This window comes from Cydia strobilella, chromosome 25, assembly GCF_947568885.1.
Source record: "Cydia strobilella chromosome 25, ilCydStro3.1, whole genome shotgun sequence".
Lineage (NCBI taxonomy): Eukaryota > Metazoa > Arthropoda > Insecta > Lepidoptera > Tortricidae > Cydia > Cydia strobilella.
The window spans coordinates 2,702,394-2,723,367 of NC_086065.1; the positions used below are offsets into that span (position 1 = coordinate 2,702,394).

Consider the following 20,974-nt stretch of genomic DNA (forward strand, 5'->3'; position numbering starts at 1 on the left):
TAATTATACCTATATACCGTCAATTTTACAAGATTTAACTGCTTTACACCTTTAATGTTTATTAACATTATTATAGAGTAACTTATACTAGAGCGGTACTGTCATAGTAAATTTTGTAACCCCAGTAAATTCACTGCCATCTGTCGACACACTTTAAAACTAAAAATAAATATTTATAAAAATACGGTAAAATGTATTTAAATATGGATAAATGATTTTTTTATTTGCATTAATTATTTTTATATGATTTTGACCCATGTTCTTTCACTGGTATGCGTTAAAATTATAAATAACAAACGAAACAGTCAACGCCCTCTATACGAGTGTAGGCCAAAACTAGTGGCGCCATCTGATCGAGAATAAAATTTTCGTGATTTTCGAGGCACGTTTTTTCCTTAGACTGTATCCATCTATTACGGAGTTATATCTATCTTTGACATTATTATGCATAATTTCTGTTAATAAATTTTTGTGTTAATATCAGCCGCATATATAGGTACTTCCAACCCAACCTTTTACCCACTTAAATATTACATAATTTACGGAATAAAAAAGTTAATTCCTGAAGTAGGTCCCTACATTAAAATGTGTCTACTTTGCTCTCTTTGCTAAATTTTATATATGAAAACAATATCGCAACTTTATTTAAATCATACATCATAATAGTAGTGATAGTTTACATTAAATCAACATATTAATTTTAAAATTTCAATATAATTTTAAATTTTTTAAATACTTAAATAGGCACATTTTAAGTTACTTATTACCTATTAAACACTAAATAAATTACCATGAATATTGAATATTTAAGACCTTTATTAATTAACAAAAATACTAGTACTGGACTGGTGTGGACTGGTTGACTGATAGAGAATACAATACAATACAATACAATACAATACAATACAATACAATACAATACAATACAATACAATACAATACAATACAATACAATACAATACAATACAATACAATTAGGCAATAAGTCCGCCACTTGTACATTATTTTTATGTTAAAAGCAATAAAGTTTAAATAAATATAAAGCCGAAGACTGCCATAACCCTTAACCGCCCAGTCGTCAAAATTTACCAAGACAAATGCTATTTTGATTTTTCAATATAAAGATTTAACATAGAATGGAATGGGAGACCTTTCTATAGGACTCTGGGCGGCTAGAGGTATCAAGATTTTAACTATTTTAAGTACCAGTCCAGTGACTACTTGAAAATGTCATCGTATAAATCGTACACAATTCAACTTTCAAACTAAGTTTTGTTTATTTCACGATTTTAAATAATTCTTTCCATGCTCGACATACAACAATAATTTATTGTTTATGACAAAGGGCCTTTATTTACCTTGATAAGTTATCGCCGAAAATTATCAGTGAGGTCAGTGTACCGGCACGCGTGTGCACAGTCGCCATCAGATATATCGGAGCGGCCAAGGTGCTCACAAATATCTGAACACGCCTCCATTGTCAAGGCGCTAGAGTGCGTGTGCAGATATTTTTGAGCACCTCGGCCGCTCCGATATATCTGACGGCGAATGTACAAATAATTTAATTTATTCTTAACCATTTTGTACTTTGTCACATTGACAATAGTATGAGGTCTAGCGACTTTCATATTGATTGTCACTGTGACAAGGTACGATAGTGTCGGAATAGTTATTTGTGCAACAAGAGAGGAAAGTTGGTTTTTCTTGCGAGTGTTTATTTTGAGTCCCGAGAAAGCGAAAGATTCTATAATTGAATCACAAGCGAAGCGAGTGATTCTAAGGTAGAATCTTGAGCGTAGCGAGGGACTCAAAAACACGAGATGTAAAATAACTTTGCTCTCGTGTTGCACACATAATTTTTCACCTCAGTAGTGAGAACATATTAAAGGTTAAAATGTATTTCGAATTACACAGAATAAACAGAAAAAAAAGTATTATAATATGTACGATACGATAAGATACGATACGAGACCGGACCGGACCGGACCGGACCGGACCGGACCGGACCGGTCCGTACCGTACCGTACCGTACCGTAAAAAAAATGTAATAAAAGTATGAAGTTCATGGCCTTCACTAAATTAAAAAGCTACATTGTTTCACTCCCTGGAGTGAGGAAAGTCGCACCTTCCTCACTCCAGGGAGTGACGAAAGTAGGCTTGTTCGAGCTGCTGAGGTGAAAATTAAATTATTTGACCGTACTAGACATATTTTATTGTAACACGCATATATTCAGAAATATGGTAATAGCTAACGCCCTGAAAATATACTGCTCTGTTAAAAAACGTAAAGCCTGACCAGTATGGTCATTGCCAAAAGGGCGCTGTTATTCTCATATATAGGGCGACAGTTCAGTAGAGTATGAAAAAATTAGTTCCAGTGAAATTCCGCAACATGGCGCGTGATCATATATCCCTGGTCAGGCTTTACCAAGAATAATGTACACCCAGCCGCAAGATGACATGGCCACTTTATGTATGAACTCATTCGTAGTATGTCCATGCAATTTTGCAGCTTACTGCACCTAATAAAATTATCTTATAAAAACCTGGTACGAATAATTTTGGATGTTTAAACATTAAATCATGAGATTTGGATGTTTAGCTCAAAAATGAATGGATATGTTGAAATTGTCAACTAAGTTCTAAATCAAAAAGAATAAAACTGAAAAGAACTTAGACATTCGAATTTAAACTGTTGTGAGACATACTAACATTAAATCATTTTACCCTTTTTTATTTTTTTAGCCTAGGTCTAGGCTCTCCGAAACATGTCGCGCGAGTGACTAAAACAAGTGACTCTAAACCGTAAAATGATTTAACTTAGACATTCTTTCGAAAAACGAATAATCCCATACAGCATACACAAATCATGACAATTGCCTCACAATTGTTGAATAACGCATAAAACATTAAAATGTCAGATTATCTCATTATATATTAATAAAAACCAAATTGATTCCCCAAATCGAATCACGCCAAATGTATCAAACGACACTTTCCTCTTCCTCTTATTTTTTGTCCAAAACACTTGAGCGGTACAACAACCTACGGAAGGATCAATGTACTCGAATGACACCGTCCTGAGTCTATAGAGTTTGGTTAAAGCGCCATCTATTGTGCAATAGCGAAACTAAGCGTTAACAAGTATTTACGCTTTTTATTACCACAAATAACTAGAAAATTCCCTTTCTATTTAATTCAACATATTTTTATGAATATATTTGATATTTTCACATACAAAAATACCTCTAAAAAAGAAGTTTTGCAAGTGACGAGTTTAATAGCGACCTCTGTTGTCGGAAAGCGGAACTAAAGTTCAAACATTGCCAAACTAGGTTGAATGAACGAACTTATCGGGTTGTTATGAATCGAGTATGACGCATAGATGATCTGTACGGTGATTCTGCGCCTAGATGGGATGAGCTGTATATGCGACGGTAAATACGACGGTTTGAACTAAAAGACACAATTTACACGTGTAAGTTCTACTTACAGGGACATTGATACTTGTTAGAATGATATAGTGTTATTGATCTTTCTTTCTGAACTAGGTATAGCTGTTCCTTTCTTTGCGTATATAAAACGTATAGTGTATAGTCGGCTAACTCATTGTCTATTGTAAGTAAAACCGCACGTGCTACTACCTGCATAAAAAAGGTTCGGTCACTTTAACCGGTTATTGAATGGAAATTGCAATAAGATTCAAAATGAACTAATAAATATTTTGCGAGGCTGTGTGTGGTCCCTGTACGGTTACTGAGTGCCTGCGAGCCGAACGCTACAGAACCAGTCTAAAATGTGTCATCGATATGCGTAGCAAAGGCGCGTTATCGGAGAGCGCACTTACACTGGTTCTTTGAGCAATGGACTAGCCCGCGCTCAGGTGCCAATTACAATTATCCGAACCTTTTTTTAAAATTTAATTTGCAGGTAGTAGCACGTGCAGTTTTACTTACAATAGACAAAGAGTTAGCCGTAAGGGCCAGCTTGTAAACCAACGACTATATATCCGAATATAGTAGGTGACGAACAAGATATATGACATTGTTAGTGGTTATCCTATATGACAGGTAGTCCAATTTTACCTCTCTCTTTTTAACACGTCGCAAAAAGAGGGGTGTTATATGTTTGACGCCAATATCTGTCTGTCTGTCTGTCTGAGGCATTGTAGCTGTCCAACGGATAGATCGACTTCAATTTTTTTTACGTAAAACGCGTTTCCTTGCGCTGGTTCTTAGCTATGTTTGAGAAAAATCGATCTAGCCGTTTGAAGAGTATCAGCTCTTTTCCAACATAATGTAAGGCATTTTTGGTATAAAATTGATTTTTTCGGCGTAGGGGGTTTTAATTCTTTTTTATAGGTATCTTAAATATCTTTGGTTTCTATTCAAAGTATACTTACTACTATTGCAAAGTATATAAGTTTGTAGTACGTAAGTATGTATGTTTGTCCATGATGTCTTGCCTCGGCGAACTAATCTTTAATTGAAAATCAATATGAGTAATGGTTTATAGTTTTTGTGAATGAAAATAATCATTACATTATATCGATAGTCGACACCTATGGGCAAGCGACTTATAAAACTATTGTATTCAATAGAGAAATTAATTGATACAGGATGAAGATAAATGGTTTTACATTTATTACAATGTTCCGTTGAGTTCAAATTTCCATACAATCGTTACATCGTTTTTTTAGCATTAGTAAAGGTCCACGATCTTGACGTGTCTCTTTAAATATATTAAATATATTAATAACGGCCGACGCAAGCTCCTGATGACGCTCCTCGGTACGGAGTGAAACATGTCAAGCGTTTTCGACTTAAAACACGTGAGTGACCCGTTATTAATATATTTAATATGTCTGTGTCTCACGGAAGTTTTGTTATTAAAATTGCTAATCTTTACGTGTCTCTTTATTGAAAAACACTTGAAAAATAAGTCACAGCATTTACTTTCTTTTTTTGTTTCGTAATAGTTGCTATTTTTTTTAAAGTTTTTCAATAAAAAGACGTCAAGATCGTGTAGTATATTCTAATGCTAAAAACTTGGCCAAGTGCGAGTCGGACTCGCGCACCAAAGGTACCATTACGCAAAAAAACGGCAGAAAAATCACGTTTTTTGTATGGGAGCCCCACTTAAATATTTATTTTATTCTGTTTTTAGTATTTACTATTATAGCGGCAACAGAAATACATAATCGGTGAAAATTTCAACGGTCTAGCTATCACGGTTCATGAGATACAGCCTGGTGACAGACGGACAGACAGACACACAGACGGACCGTCCCGTTTTTACCCTTTGGGTACGGAACCCTAAAAATCAGCAAAGAGTTTGCTATGACGTCAAATTTGCTCCACAAATATGTAGGTGACATATTCGTCACGCCATTACGGTGTTTTTAGGGCAACAGTGAGATTCCATTGAACTGTGATTGTAACATTTCTTTGAATTTATATGTAGGTAATTACATGTTGATTCTAGTCATAGTGGTTGAGAAAATATATCCTATGGTACGGAAATGAAAATTTTACGCCGGAAGTAAAATATGGAACGTCAAAATGCACAATACTATTATTTTCACCACACCAACGGGTAAAGGCAAAGGCTCTCTTGATTGTTCGTAAACTGGTAAGAAAGTTGCATTTTATTCACATGTGAGGCAAAGTAATCTGATGCAAATTTTGAGTTAGTAGAGTCATAAAGTAACTTATACTAGAGCGGTACTGTCATAGTTTGATGAAACAAAGCAATGGCCATCAATAAGCCTATAGCATTATTGCGCAATACCCTGTCGGTATTTATTAATCAACAGTTTACTTAGCAACAAATGAGGAAAAAACACCGCAGTCAACGTACGATTACCTTATGCAATTTTACGATTAAAAAAAATCCTCTATAGGAGCAATGGCCTATGGCAAAAACACTGGCGCCACCTATTGTCGAGCGGCGGAACTAAATGGTCATTCACATCGGTTGTTGCGATTTGTAAAGTGCTCTTTACCGTGCGTTGGAAATTTGGGGAGTAGTTCCGCTATTTGACTCTAGATGGCGGTTTAACTTAAATGTTTAAAAAGAGTTGATTTTTAATTATATAAGGGGATTGTTTTTCTATGTATATATATAATAATTTTATAGTCCTTAATATAGGTATAAGTGTCATTAGGTATATGAAGTACTGTCTTCGGTTACCGCGATAGTTACTCATGAAATAAAACTATGAAAACGGATTATATCGCGTATATTGAATTTATAATACATCCCGACGTTTCGAACCCTTTACAGCGTTCGTGGTCAATGGGTGACATGTATTATAAATTCAATATACGCGATATAATCCGTTTTCATAGTTTTATTTCATATTAAGTACTATTATATTTGATTATATCTATTTGTATCTATCTATCAATTATTTATAATTTGCACAATTTCACGACAGAATAAGCGTTAGTATAAATGGGGTAATTGTTCCTCCGCTTAATGTTGTTTTTATATTTAAGTAAAAAATATTTTTTATGATTTAATTACTCGTACGTTTACAAACGGAGTAACTCTTATGTAGTTATGTATGTTTATGTATTCGTTTTGATTATCTTTTTAGGATTCCGTACTCAAAGGGTAAAAACGGGACCCTATCACTAAGACTCCGCTGTCCGTCTGTCTGTCCGTCTGTCCGTTATCCGTTTTTGCAAAAATAAATGACTTTTTTTACGATTTCCATAAAAAAGAAGCATAACTTTTACTCATAGTAAAATGTATCCTTTCTAGGCCCCATTAGCAACGGCGAGTGCGGAACAGAAACCGGAGCGTAGCGAATAGCTCAAGTACTGTTAGATAAAGTCATAACCTCTCCCACTAGCAGTTATCGCGCGTTACGTTTCGCATTACGTGTCCGTTACGTTGACGTGAGCGTAACGGAGCGGTTTTACCACTTAATTGTCATATTGTAACTTTTTTAAAGTAGGTATTTTGGCGTTTTCCGCGTTTTTAATTTGCCAATTGTTAAGAGTAGGCTGTTAACTGGCATTAGAATACATGATTAATCATGTATTGAAAAAATGAGGCGTACGTTTTTCTCACACTTTTCGAGTTTTTTTTTTTCTATTATATTACGATAGTTCAACTATTACACAAAACCTTTACAAATTATACATATAAGCCTTCGTCTTGAATCACTCTATCTATAAAAATACTGCATCAAAATCTGTGGCGTAGTTTTAAAGATCTAAGCATACATAGGGACAGACAGACGGTCAGTCCGCCGGATGATATCGGCCTGTCAGTTGTTCGGAACTGTCAAATTTTTGTTCTAACTGACAGGCCGATATCGTCCAGCGGACTGATAGTCAGTGGGCCCCTTTAGGTTAGATATATTTTAGTAGCTGTTTTAGTGCTAAAAACGTAAAAAATCTTTGTACGCCAAAAATAATATCCCCAAATTTTAAACCTTTAACGAAACGGCACATTTTCTTTAAAGTAAAAATACTGATAAATCAATGTTTTACAGAAAACCAGTTTTAAAGTGACACATCTCCACCTAAACGTTTACATTTTAGATCTTAAGCTTAAGGGAATAAAGACTATAATCGTGTGTAAAACAAACTGAAATTATGACTTAAAAATAAATTAGTTTTTCACCCCTACTACGAAGTGGAAAATGGCATTATTTATGGTCAAATAAATTATATACGTGGAGTGAAAATTCCTCCAGAAAAGTAATATGGCAGTTGATGGTAAACGAGCGGTTTCGAAACTGAAGGTAGCGAGTTCACATCCCGGCTCGTACCAATAAGTACGAAATATCATACTTGCTATAATATGGGCCCTTTTACTTAAGGGCATTTTCACTTAAGTGTACCATTTACTTTTCTGCGAATATCCATCAACTTTTGGGTTCTTTCTACTCAGAATCACGAGGACTATCAATTTAAAAAAAAGTCACCAAAAAAATGTCAGTTTTGTAACGCATTTTCACATACATTTTGTATGTTACAAAACTCACACCCAAAATTTGTATGAAAAACTGGGGACACTTTTTTTCTTTGTCTCATTCAATAGTACTCATGATTCTGAGTCAAAAGCGAGATTTAGACTAGCAAGAACTTGCATGCAATTTACGTTACCATAGAGTAACTTATACTAGAGCGGTACTGTCATAGTAAATTTTGTAACCCCAGTAAATTCAGTGCCATCTGTCGACACACTTTAAAACTAAAAATGAAGATTTATAAAAATACGATAAAATGTATTTAAATATGGATAAATGATTTTTTTTATTTGCATTATTATTTTTATGATTTTGACCCATGTTCTTTCACTGATATGCGTTAAAATTGTTAAATAGCAAACGAAACCGTCAACGCCATCTATACGACAGTAAGCCAAAGCTAGTAGCGCCCTCTGAATGAGAATCAAATTTTCTTGATTTTCGAGGCACGTTTTTTCCTTAGACTGTATCCATCTATTACGGAGTTATATCTATTTTTGACGTTACATTGCCGACTACTAAGGTAAACTGCATTCAAAGGTTTGATCAGACGCAATGTAACGTAAATTGCATGCAAGTTCTTGCTAGTCTAAACCTCGCTTAAATAACCCAAAAGTTGATGGATCTTCGAAAAAAGTAAATGTAGTTTTTATAAAAAAAACCCTTAAAGTAATACACTATTTATTTTTCGAACTTATGATTCTTTGTTATTTCTGCTCAGAATCACGAGAAAAGGTGTCCCGAGTTTTTTTACATTCCGTTACCATTTTTCATAGACTGTAGGTATGACGGTAACGGAAAGGAAGGAACGAAAAATTTATGAAGTCTTTGGGACACTTTTTTATCCAATTAGAATCAAAAGAGCTCGTGATTCTAAGTAGAAATAACAAAAATTCTGAAAACGGTTATGATTAGGTAACGTATTACAGAATCTGTAATACAGATTGAGTTTATGTAATCTTTACAGTTTAATCTTAATATATATCAATGTCATTAGTTTATGGGAGATTTGCAGTTCAATATGTAACAAAAAGACACAAAAAAATAATAAAAAGTCCAACTCGAACTTGACCGGATTTTTATACAAAGCAGTGAAGTGTAATATTCCGGTGTTCGAGCTCAAGGGGTCCTTAAACCTGCCTTTTGTGAGTGAATCAACTTTTAGAACACTGATTTCGTGTTTTAGACTCCCTAGCAAAAAAAAGCGATTTTTCAAAAACAATGTTGATATTTTTTAACTTTTTTGTTTACACGGGCATTATTAGATATTTATTTAATTAACACATTAAAATTAAAAACTTGATCAGATAAAAGATACATTTTGTACGGTAACGCAGCAGAAAATTACAAAACTGGTGTATCCCTGATTTTTGTATGGGAGAAAACTTTTTTCTGATCGATTTTTCTTTGCTAGGGAGTCTAAAACACGAAATCAGTATTAATTTGTTAAGATCCTACCATCAAATTATCTCTATTTGCAATGTCTCCATAATTCAAATCAGATTATTCAAAGTAAGTCACCACGCATGCGCCAAAGTTGACCCAAAACCCAAGTGCAAGGTCGGTGAGGTCAATTTAGGCGGCCCCAATCGGTGCCCTAGAAACCTCTGAGGTCGCATTCGAATCTGACCTCAGCAAGGTTATGTTTTGAAACAAAACATTACACCTCCTGTGTCAGTTAGGAAACTGATCATTTTCAGAAAAAAATGTAATATTTACTTTTTTTTCGAAAAACCATAAATTTACGGTTTTTTTATACATTTATTTCTACTCAGAATCACGCGACGCATTTTCACATAGGTATACCTACTTTATTTACCAAATTTATACCCAATTTTTTTTATTAAATATTGGGAACACTTTTTTCTTTGTTTTAATCTATAGTTTTCGTGATTTTAAGTCGAAATAGCCCAAGAGTTGTTAGTTTTTGGAGAAGAAGTAAATGGTACACTTTTTTCTGGAAACCGCCCGGCCAGGCAACGAAATTTCTACTGTTGTATTGTATTGTATTGTAGTTCGGGCGATTTTCCGCAACTCGACGACTGGCGCCTATTTTGCGTGATTTCTACTGTTGCTCTACCTAACACGATCAGAGAAATTAGGGGTTCCCAAAAGTCGACGTGGGCGCTAATGGGTTAAGAATCGTAAATTATAATTTATTCTCTAGGTTAAGTTATATTTTGAGATTTGTCCCGCCCTAGCAGGGTTGTACTCCATCATGTAAACACCTTGTTATACCATGGTTGACATTCAATAAATGATATGAACGATATTAATAGGTAACAAGTAACAACAGGCGGCCTTATCGCTAAAAAGCGATCTCTTCCAGAGCCAGACAATCTTTACGAGTATAAAAATGCAATATGTAATACACATTTCTATAAGTATTTGGTCGTTTCATTTGGTTAATAAAAATTCTGCAATTTTACTTCACGTAAATCTCATCTCAATCTCAAGTAACAACAGGCGGCCTTATCGCTAAAAAGCGATCTCTTCCAGAGCCAGACAATCTTTACGAGTATAAAAATGCAATATGTAATACACATTTCTATAAGTCGTTTCATTTGGTTAATAAAAATTCTGCAATTTTACTTCACGTAAATCTCGTGCTTGCTTAAAAATTGATGATTTAATTTCTACTACATAATATAACGGGAAGGCTAATTATTAGTTGTGCATCAAAGCGGAAGATTGATATGATCATGAATATTAGTTAACTTGACTTAGATTTTCTGCAAATATCTTTGATATTATCGTTTTACAATAAATTAGATCATGGTTAAGTGAGAAACCGTTGTAAGCCAATATTATTTTCTAAATCATTTTTTTTAAAGCATTTATTTAAGTTTTTCACTCTTAAATTAATTCTAACAAAATCTCACTATTTATAGAGAAATAAATTATTTCCAAAAACCTTAACTAAATTTAATTATTTATTTAAAGTTTGGTATTATATTTTTTGGTTTTTCACGTCCCTACGCATACCTACTTTGTTGCACATAACAAAAAGTTTGAGGTTTGAGCTATTGGTAATCAATAGGGGATATTACTGCAATGTTCTGCCACCAGAGTGCAGCACGAGCCTTTAACACTATACTACCTTCAACAGGTTTTTGACAAGTTTTCAGAGATAATAAAATATGACATTGATGCATCAAGGCGGTTTGTTTACAGGGGACCTACCGGGAAACGCGAATCCGAAATGTCGCTATCTGCCTCTTTATCGCTCGAATATGCAAGTGACAGAGATGTTAGATAACGAAATTTCAATTTTCTTGTTTCACGATAGATCCTCAGATTGTGGTAGTGGCGCCCCCTACGCAGTGCGCAGTAATATTCCCTATTGTTCAAGATGATACGATTTACAAAGGTGAATTTATTCCTAAAAGGGTTCTTAGGTTGGGAAAGGGTTAAAAGCCTCTTAACCGTTAAAACAACGTTCGTTAACGACATACCGTTGTGAATTGTCACGAAAGAACGTGACGGTATTCAACGGCAGAACCAGAACCTACGTTTTTAATGTTTGCATTTTGGCAAAAACATATATTAATGAATTATTTTACAACTTATTTCATAATTTGTAATATAAGGTGGTATTTTTACAATCTAGAAAGCAATTACATAAATAATCTCATAATGGTAGGTAGGTAATAACAGGCGGTCTTATATAAGTCTTTCCATCAGGTGTGACTAGGGCCAATCGCCGATCAGTTTATAATAAAAAAAAAAAAAAAAAAAAGTGATCTCTTTCGATTTGTGTGTATATATGCATATTACATTTAAAACTTTCGCGTTTTAAATACTTGAACTTTCATATTAAATCACATTTAATAAATTCGCGATAGACCCGTTTTTAAATGTGGTTTAACATATGCATATTTCCAAAATTTATATATTACTAATGAAGATAATAATATATTTCACGGGAATTTCTTAATTTCGGACAACCCAATTCATTTATTATTTGAGGCTGGTGACTAACCTGAATCAGACACAGTACAGGAAAAAAACTTAGGAGTTAAATGAGAATCACTTTCTGAATTATTTTGTACAAATGAACAGAATTTAGTACATTTATAGTGATAATGTACTTTATTTTCTAAGCCCTTTCAAACTGTAACCCTCTAAAAACCATTCGTACTTAAGAAATCCCTTTTGTTTTCCCCCTAAACTCCAAGCTTTTCAATGCTTTTCAAACTGGCCACGTGTCAAACTAGGTCAACCATTATGCTAAACAACAGCGCTGTCTTCTTCTTTCTTTCGTGTTTTGTGTGAGTTAGAGAGAGAGCAATGCCCCTTAGTTTTCCACGGACAATACGTGTTTTAAAAGCATGTGTTGGGAGTGATAGCTACAATAAGCCAGTGACAAGTCCAAGTGAATGTTACGCTAATTTAATACATAAAATTTAGGAAATAAACAGCATAATTGCATGCACTATTACACTGGGTTGATTTTCAGTTTTATTAAAGAAACTATTGACGTGAGAACGTCTGAAATAAATATATAAAAAAATATTTGGGACAATCTTACACAAACTAAAGACATATATTATAACCTTTTTTAAATACCACCTCGGTGGCAAACAAACATACGGCCCGCCTGATGGTAAGCAGTCACCGTAGTCTATGGACGCCTGCAACACCAGAGATATTACATGCGCGTTGCCGACCCTTTAAAAACCTGTACACTCCTTTTTTGAAGAACCCCATACTGTAGCCCCTCGGGAAAACCTCGGAAGGGAGTTCTGTCCACAGCCGGAGCGTCCGCGGGAGTAAATTTAACTATTTTACTATTAAAACTTATAACATGTAGATCACGACGTTAATATTAATATATATATATATCTATATATAAACGGGTCTCTTACGTTTTATAAGTCAAAAATGGCGTGATGTATAGTGCGATATAAAATTGTAGAAATCAAATAAAATGGAACTAAAAAAATTCCATACTGAATTGTTGCCATGTTTAAGCATTTTAGGTCAAATATGTGACAGTTACGTAGGAAGTGGCGCCCTCAATAATTTTCTACAATTTCTTGTCCGACTGTACCTTGAATGACCCGTTTCAATATGTCGGAGTCTTACAAGTTTTTTTTTATTATAGTCGGAATTTGCAATGACAAAATGTGACAATATCATCACTAATGTCAAATTCTATGAAAGTATGCCGTTTTAACGACACTCCCTGACTTTGTTCTGTTCAAGTTTGTGCAGTCAGCTGAGCTGAGACGGACTGAAACGTTTTCATTTAACTACAACAACGATATTCAATAATATTTGGTACCCTTTTTGTTATCATGAATGAACTATTGTATGTTCTCCTTATCTAGTTGCAGGAAAAGTTAGATATACTGTTTTATCACATTATACACATGGCGTTTTGCGAATTCGTACATTTTCGATGGTTCAGCAAACAAATGGCGCCGGTCGTACCTATACAGTTATTTAATAGGGAATATTACGCGAAACTCTGCGTAGGTGCCAGTACCACAATCTGAGGGTCTATCGCGAATCAAGAAAATCGAAATTTCGTTATCTAACATCTCTGTCACTTGCATATTCGAGCGATAAAGAGGCAGATAGCGAAATTTCGGATTCGCGTTTCCCGGTATGTCCTCTGTAAACAAACCGCCTTGATGCATCAATGTCATATTTTATTATCTCTGAAAACTTTTCAAATGTTAGGTACAGTATGTATAAGTTACTGTATGGTTTACTAAAGGGGCTAGTGATGCACTCTGGCGGCAGAAAATTACAGTAATATTCTTTTGAATGTGTAATCTGATTTACTAGCTAGGTATTGTTTTTGCCTGTTTGTTTCCGAAAGGTTTAAATAAATAATTGTCTAGCCGCCCAGAGGCCTATAAAAAGGTCTCCCGTTCCATTCTAATTTGAATCTTTATTTTAACAAATTAAAATTACATTTCTTTGCAAGTTTTGATGTCTGGAATAACGGGCCAATTCTGAACAATGATAGATATCAACTAGATAACGAAACGAGAAACGATAATGAGATATTTAAGAAAATCATGTCAAATTTGACATTTCCGCGAATTCGAATGTCCTCTTGAACGATATCTTTAAGATTTGCTTAAGATATTACTTAGACATCCAATGGATATCTAATGGATATCCCAAAACGTCACAATAATTGTAGCGTGAAATGACAATTGGTTTCTCCATGTTTCTCGAATCGAACTGGAAAAGATAACTAGTTGAGATTTAAACTATAACGTATGTATTAGATCTCGTATTGTTCTCGTATCTAGTAATTGTCACGTTGTTCGAATTGACCGGTAAAGGATAAAGAAATAAATTGACTAGTTTAACCTCTTGTCTGGGTATGAGAAGGATACTGACCGAATTTTTAGTTATATACATGTGTTGTATTAAAAAAGTATATTAATGCTCATGCATTATTTAAATACGTGAGTGACCCGTTTTAACACATTTAATGTGTCGATGTCTCGGGGAAGTTTGTTATTAAACCTTAGATTATTTCATTTATAATTTATTTTATCCTTCAATGCATAGATACGTACCGAGTACCGACAATATCAAATACAAATATGTAAAGGGAAATAGGAGTCTCTTCTCCAATATTTGTTAAATTCTAAAACTATATCATAATTTGAAAATAAAGATGTATTATGCGTATTTTCCTGGTAAAATCATGACTAAATATTAAGTCATCTTTTATCATTTTTATTGAGTTTTTTTCTGCTCTATAGAGCACAACCGAGGTTCGTGCCTACGATTTTTGATACTCATGTGAAAGGGTAGTTGTGACAGTCATAATAATTCGATAAATTTTAATTAGTAGTTGTTACGTGTGGATCTTTTCTTATTTAACAGTTCATAATGAGACGGTAAGTACCTACAGTTGAAAGTAAGACGGTAACTAAACCTAACTATAGTTTGGTCAAACCAAATTGTCAGTAAATAAGAAGAAAAAAAACTATACTCATCGTTTCTTTTAGGTGCTACTACTAGTGTAAGAGAAAAACAGTATGATTCTCTATCTATGTTTGAAATGAGACAGTCCTATGACAGACTATAATAATCATTTGAAATAAAAGAAATGAGCATAAACCTTCAAAATTATCTAACTTTTAAGTGACAGCGGGGTCATAATTTGCTTTAATTTAAATTAATTATCATCAACTGTTGCGTTAACGGTAATATTATTCAGATATAACGAGTCAAACCTCTATGTAATAAAAACATAATTCGTAAGAAAGTTTTTAACGCATTAAACGTATCAAGTAGTTACATCACTGACTTTCCAGTCAAAACAACCGAGTTGTGCACAAACCTTTACCGAACAATCCAAAATCACTGTTATAACACTCGTTATTTTTCACTTAACTAAAAATAACTGGTTATTTTGCACATGCCACTGTCCACTCCCGGGTTCGAATTAAAAAATCAGTTCTATATTTAAAATTCCCGCGTAATGTTAGGACCCGCTCACATTGTGTTGCAAGCGGGTCGGGCCTGAACTAGGAAATGACTACAGGCGGCACCTACACAGGCATAACTCACGCACACAACCCCACTCTTCATACTCACTACATTAGAAATGCATGCGTTGCATAGGCCTAGTAACAAAAAAATAAAAATAACATTTCCTGAGCTCAGGCACATACACCTGACTTGGCGAAAACAGTTATTTTAAGTTAAAATCTTTAGTGACAGATCAAACCTACATAGCGGTCCTAGGAGAAAAATGTTACGCAGCTATCACAACAACCGTTATTACATAACAGTAAGCGGAAGAGAGACAGGCGACAGCTCGAATAACGGGCGTGAAAGAGACGGAAGAACTGAAGTTGTGTAACTTAACACAGAGAAAGCTCACACGTACTTTCTTTGTATATAATCACTACTACGGAGACGTCTTTGATACGCTGTCTATGTGTAAGCGTCTTTAGATTTTTCGAAATTCGAACGGAAGAGCGTAACAGTCTGTTAGTATTTTCAAAAATGGACTCTTTTTTTATGCCGAAAGAGCTTTTTTCGACCGTCTGCATATGTTATTAAAGTACCTTTTGGTGTACGCGTTGCAGTCGGGCCAGGTTTTCGAAAGGTCATTGACACGTGGTTTGGCACATCTTTGGGCCCGCTGATTTTTTCAGGCCGCGGCTACAAACTTAAATATGCAGTTTAGAGCGGCGTCTTCGCGAACGGTCGTCTTAAAGTTGAAATGAAGCTGCTTTAGTTCCGTTTTTACCCGCTGCATCGCATAAGTTTGCAGCGCGAAGAAAAACGTCAACATTTTTCCACAGAACTAAAAAGTAGGGCATGCGTAGTTGCAAGGTTTTTTTATCGATTTTTTCCTTGAAACCTGCACAGGAGGATACTTTGTAAGGATTCTCAGTAAATCCAAAGATATATGTAACTCCAAGATAAATAAAGTCTAACTTTTAGAAAAAGACTTGAATAGATGGCGCCACACCTTTGGCCTATACTCGGGTAGATGGCGTTGGCGACACCGTTTGATATTTAACAATTTTAACACATAGGTATCAGCAAAGTATCAGTGAAAGAACATGGGTCAAATTCATATGGCGTTCAAAAAAAAAAACAAATATCCATATAGATGTATATATTTTTTGATATTAAAATTTTTAGTCTTAATCGTGTGTCGATAGATAGCAGTAAATTTACTGTGACTACAAAATTTGCTATAACAATAATCCTCTATACTATCTATTCTCTTTGGTAAATCTGAAGTTGTTATTTCCGCATTTATCGAGACCATAGACCGAAGTTAGGACACGCGAGATAACATACCGCAATTTTGAAGTTTCGCTACTTGCCAATAGATGGCAGTAGCGTTCCTCAATAAGACACTATTTTTTGTGCAAAATAACAATGCTATTGAATATTGTCTTCGGTTACCGCGATAGTTACTCATGAAATAAAACTATGAAAACGGATTATATCGCGTATATTGAATTTATAATACATCCCGACGTTTCGAACTCTTTACAGCGTTCGTGGTCAACGGGTGACACCGGGATGTATTATAAATTCAATATACGCGATATAATCCGTTTTCATAGTTTTATTTAATGCTATTGAACATTCCTTTTTATATTTGTGACAAAAAACTATAAAATTGGGATATTTAGTAATATATTGCTATATTATTAGGTTAACTGAATATAAAACAAAATAGACTGAGAACTGTATAGGAAAATAAACGAATAACATTGTATTTCCCTGAGTCAATATTTTGAACTACCTAATGTCAATAACCTACAACAAGACAAGGAAGACATTTGGCTTTATTTTAGCTAAAAATGACTCATTTTCCTTACAGTACACTACTACACTAATTAGTTTTTAAGTTCCCGGCAAGCTCGGCCGAATTTCACCTTCCCATACAAACGTAGTTCCGCTCTCATTTTAAAACTACGTGTTGGATTGTAATGAAACCTTGCACATACAATGATATGAGGTATATCTAGGTTTGTAACTAGTTTACATAGCTCCAGTATATAAAACACACGAAATAGAGCAAAAACAAGTTTTGTATGAAAACTTAAATTAGCTGTATTTTTTTAACTATGGTATCTGAAGCTACATAAACTAATTACAGACATAGATATACCTTGTCATATTGTAAGTACAAAGTTTCAGAGCAATCTAGCTAGTCGTTTTAAAATGAGAGCGTAACTACGTTTGTACGGAGAACCGAGCTTACCTTTTAAGTAAAATTACTAGGATGTACCATAAAAATAAAAATGGCAGATATTCATGTACCAAAAGATGCACCTCAGCTCACAGCTCTAAGGTATTTGCAGAGTTGTTATAAATGTATGATAGAATCATACATATTATTGAATACATATCGTCAATAAACACAAATACTGACTTAAATAACCACGCTTTGTCTTAAAATAGATATTTTACAGTAAAATTGCATCACAGCAAAGGAAGTGAAATAACACTCATAATATTTATAGATAGTTATCTCTTTCGCACTACGCGGCCATTTCGTTCGCACTCACTGTATTTACCATTACTGACGCGGAAGCGTGATAGCTATATCCGTCCCGCTTTTAGCCGTTAGTGTTCGCGTATTTCTCTGTCTCGCGCAAGGCAACGGAGTGCGTTGACCTGTCCTTGTTGCGCGTGTGTGCAGCCTTGCTTTACAGTTATATACGTAACTGTGTGCATGTAGTAAAACGTGCATCATAAAGCTCGGTTCACACTGGTTCTTTTTTTAAATAAAAAATAATTTATAGGTTAGTAAAATGTGGTTTTAATGTTTCGATAAATTATACCTGTTGTCGATGGTGCGATCATTTTGTAGTGATGTAACACTTGTAACCGATTGCTTACCTGTAAAACAAATAAAATACATATTAGTTTCCAAGTATGAACACATGTCAAAAAATAATTACGTAAGGTTAGAAACTGTCATAACATAAATAATGGGTAATTTGATTTACAAAATAAATAAAATCATTTTATAACTATTGTGTTACCAAGTGTTACTAAATCTGCTGTATAAAATAATTGAATGTTTTATAGATTTATTTTTAATTTTTTAGAAATAAATTTTGAATTATTCACAATGGCGCTTGAATAAATAACAACAAAAATATACGGTTCTGTTTCAGTGTAACATACTCCATTTCATATTCCATGAAGATTTTGGAGATTAACCATGAAAACTGTAAAGTTTTGCAACGTGCGGGCCGTACGCTTGTTTGCAATTGTCGTGTTTTTTTTTATACCACGTCGGTGGCAATCAAGCATGCAAGGCCCGCCTGATGGTAAGCAGTTACCGTAGCCTATGGACGCCTGCAACACCGAAGATATTACACGCGCGTTGCCGACCCTTTAAAAACCTGTACACTCCTTTTTATATAAAAATACTCATAACACAACTAGGAAACAATATTATGAAACACAAATTAAATTATTTTTAATGAAAATATTTTAGGCATTTGCCGCGATTGCAGAGGACGCTGGTTCGATTCCAGCCTTGGGCACTGGAGGCCTTCTGTATATGACGTTTATTTCAGTTTACTAGGGAACAATTTTTTTATAACAACAATTTTAATAATAACTGATTGATAACATTATTTTAGAATGATAAATAATAAAAATATCTAGAAGTTTTAGAATAGGTACAATAACCTACAGGCTGCATCATAAAGCAAGTTCTGTAACAGAAAAATAATATACTTGTGTAAGTATAGTATCATACATTACACATATAGATATATATATATGATATTGTGTACATGATGTATATTTTAAATGTATCTATTACCATGTGTTGATGAATAAACTATTATATATCTATGATCATAGTAGTTTCGACTTGGATCTTTTTCATATCTACACCTTACAATCCTACACCAAACTAACTGTCTCTGTTTAGCCAATGGTTGACTGGTAGAGAATGCATCAAGGCGTTAAGTCCGCTATTTGTACTCTTTTTGAGTAAATTTGTGCAATAACGTTTAAATAAATAAATAAATAATAAAAATAAACAAAAAAGGTTTCATAAAAATACACATAACGCGTTAATATTGTCCAAATCACCATATGCCGGAATTTAAACAAGTGTAAATTTAACAACATATCGATAAATTTTAATATAAACAAACATACTAACACGACTTTGGTTGAAAAAGTTGCGTCAGAGTACATAAAAAATGTCTGTGAAGCGTCAACTTGGGTATTACATCACTAGTTTTACGCTTGTGTGAGTGTGTTACGCGTGTGTGACGGCACGTGGTCACACTCACACATGTGTCATGCATGTGTGAGTTCTAATCTTTTGTGGCATGCGGGTTTCATACCTTAATGAGTACTTTTTAAAAGCACTGAAAAAGGAAATTCTCTCTTTCAGTTTTCGTTCTTGCCTTTTAGCTTTTCTATATGTTAATGCTTTTCGAAGCTTTAATGATTTGGGGCTTTTAAGTTTAACCTTGAAAAATAATTAATGGTTCTCATTAGCTGAACTTAACATTTATGTATAGGATATATCAAAACAAATATAATATAAATCAAAAGCTAGTGGATCACTTTTCATGGAAATACAACAGTTACCTTGTTGTTGTTACTTGTTGTGTTGTTATTGTTGTGTTTTTATTTTATATTTATTACTTTTTGTCATATAAATACTTACTATACAATACAGTTTTGATAAGCTATTACTTTTAATAGATAACTAATTATTAGTGATTGTAAAATAGCATGAAAGGCAAAAAGTAGTAAATTAAAGGAGACATTTATCTACATGATAAATCACATTCACTTTCGATCAAATTTGTATAAACATTTAGATAAAAGTCATTCATGGTCACTTACATAAGTAAGTTAACTCTTATTTGAGATTCTATTTTTAAAAAGATTTTAAGGAGTATACAACGGATTTAACATTTTCGATTCGATTTTCGAGCGAGTTCATGTACCTTATCATATAACCTAAAAGCTATATCACTAGTTTAAATGTTAAATTGGTGACATTGTCATACATCGTCTTATTATCAAAGTTATTTCCCAACAAATTAAAAACGACCAAAATCACAAACGTTGACGACATATTTCCTTCGTTTGTGTTATATTTGCCTGTCATATCGTCGCTATAATTACTAAACCTCATATCTGCAACAATCATTTGATGGAAATGACGCTTTTATTTCATTCGGAATACGGGTGTTTTTGTCATCAAATGAATGTTGCAGATACGAGGTTGAGTAAGTATAGCGGCGATATATTTCCTTTTTTTTAACTAGACGACTGCAAGCATTTATAGGGTAAGTCGTGCGCTTATCATCACCGTAATGCTTATATATTATTCTCGTTTTAAGTACATAACTGACATTATGACAAACCGTTAACACAAAAACAACAATACGTAATAAACATACAAACCCGTTGCAAAAACCTGACCTACGATAATACACTCACGTATACCGTTACGTGGGAACGTACATAAGTATACATATATAC

The 20,974-nt window shown here is 34.0% G+C and overlaps 1 protein-coding gene across 6 annotated transcripts in view; it reads right to left on the reverse strand.

Annotated features, from left to right (window-relative positions):
* The window catches only part of LOC134752798 (probable nuclear hormone receptor HR3), a 186,577-nt gene that overhangs the window by 75,670 nt on the left and 89,933 nt on the right, over window positions 1-20,974 (reverse strand). Inside the window, exon 1 of one of the 6 annotated variants that reach the window (XM_063688518.1) lies at window positions 15,306-15,621. The exons of the other annotated variants lie outside the window; for them this stretch is intronic. The gene's annotated coding sequence lies outside the window, so the exon portion shown is untranslated. Of the gene's footprint in view, window positions 1-15,305; window positions 15,622-20,974 lie in introns of those variants that run through there. 6 annotated transcript variants of the gene reach the window in all.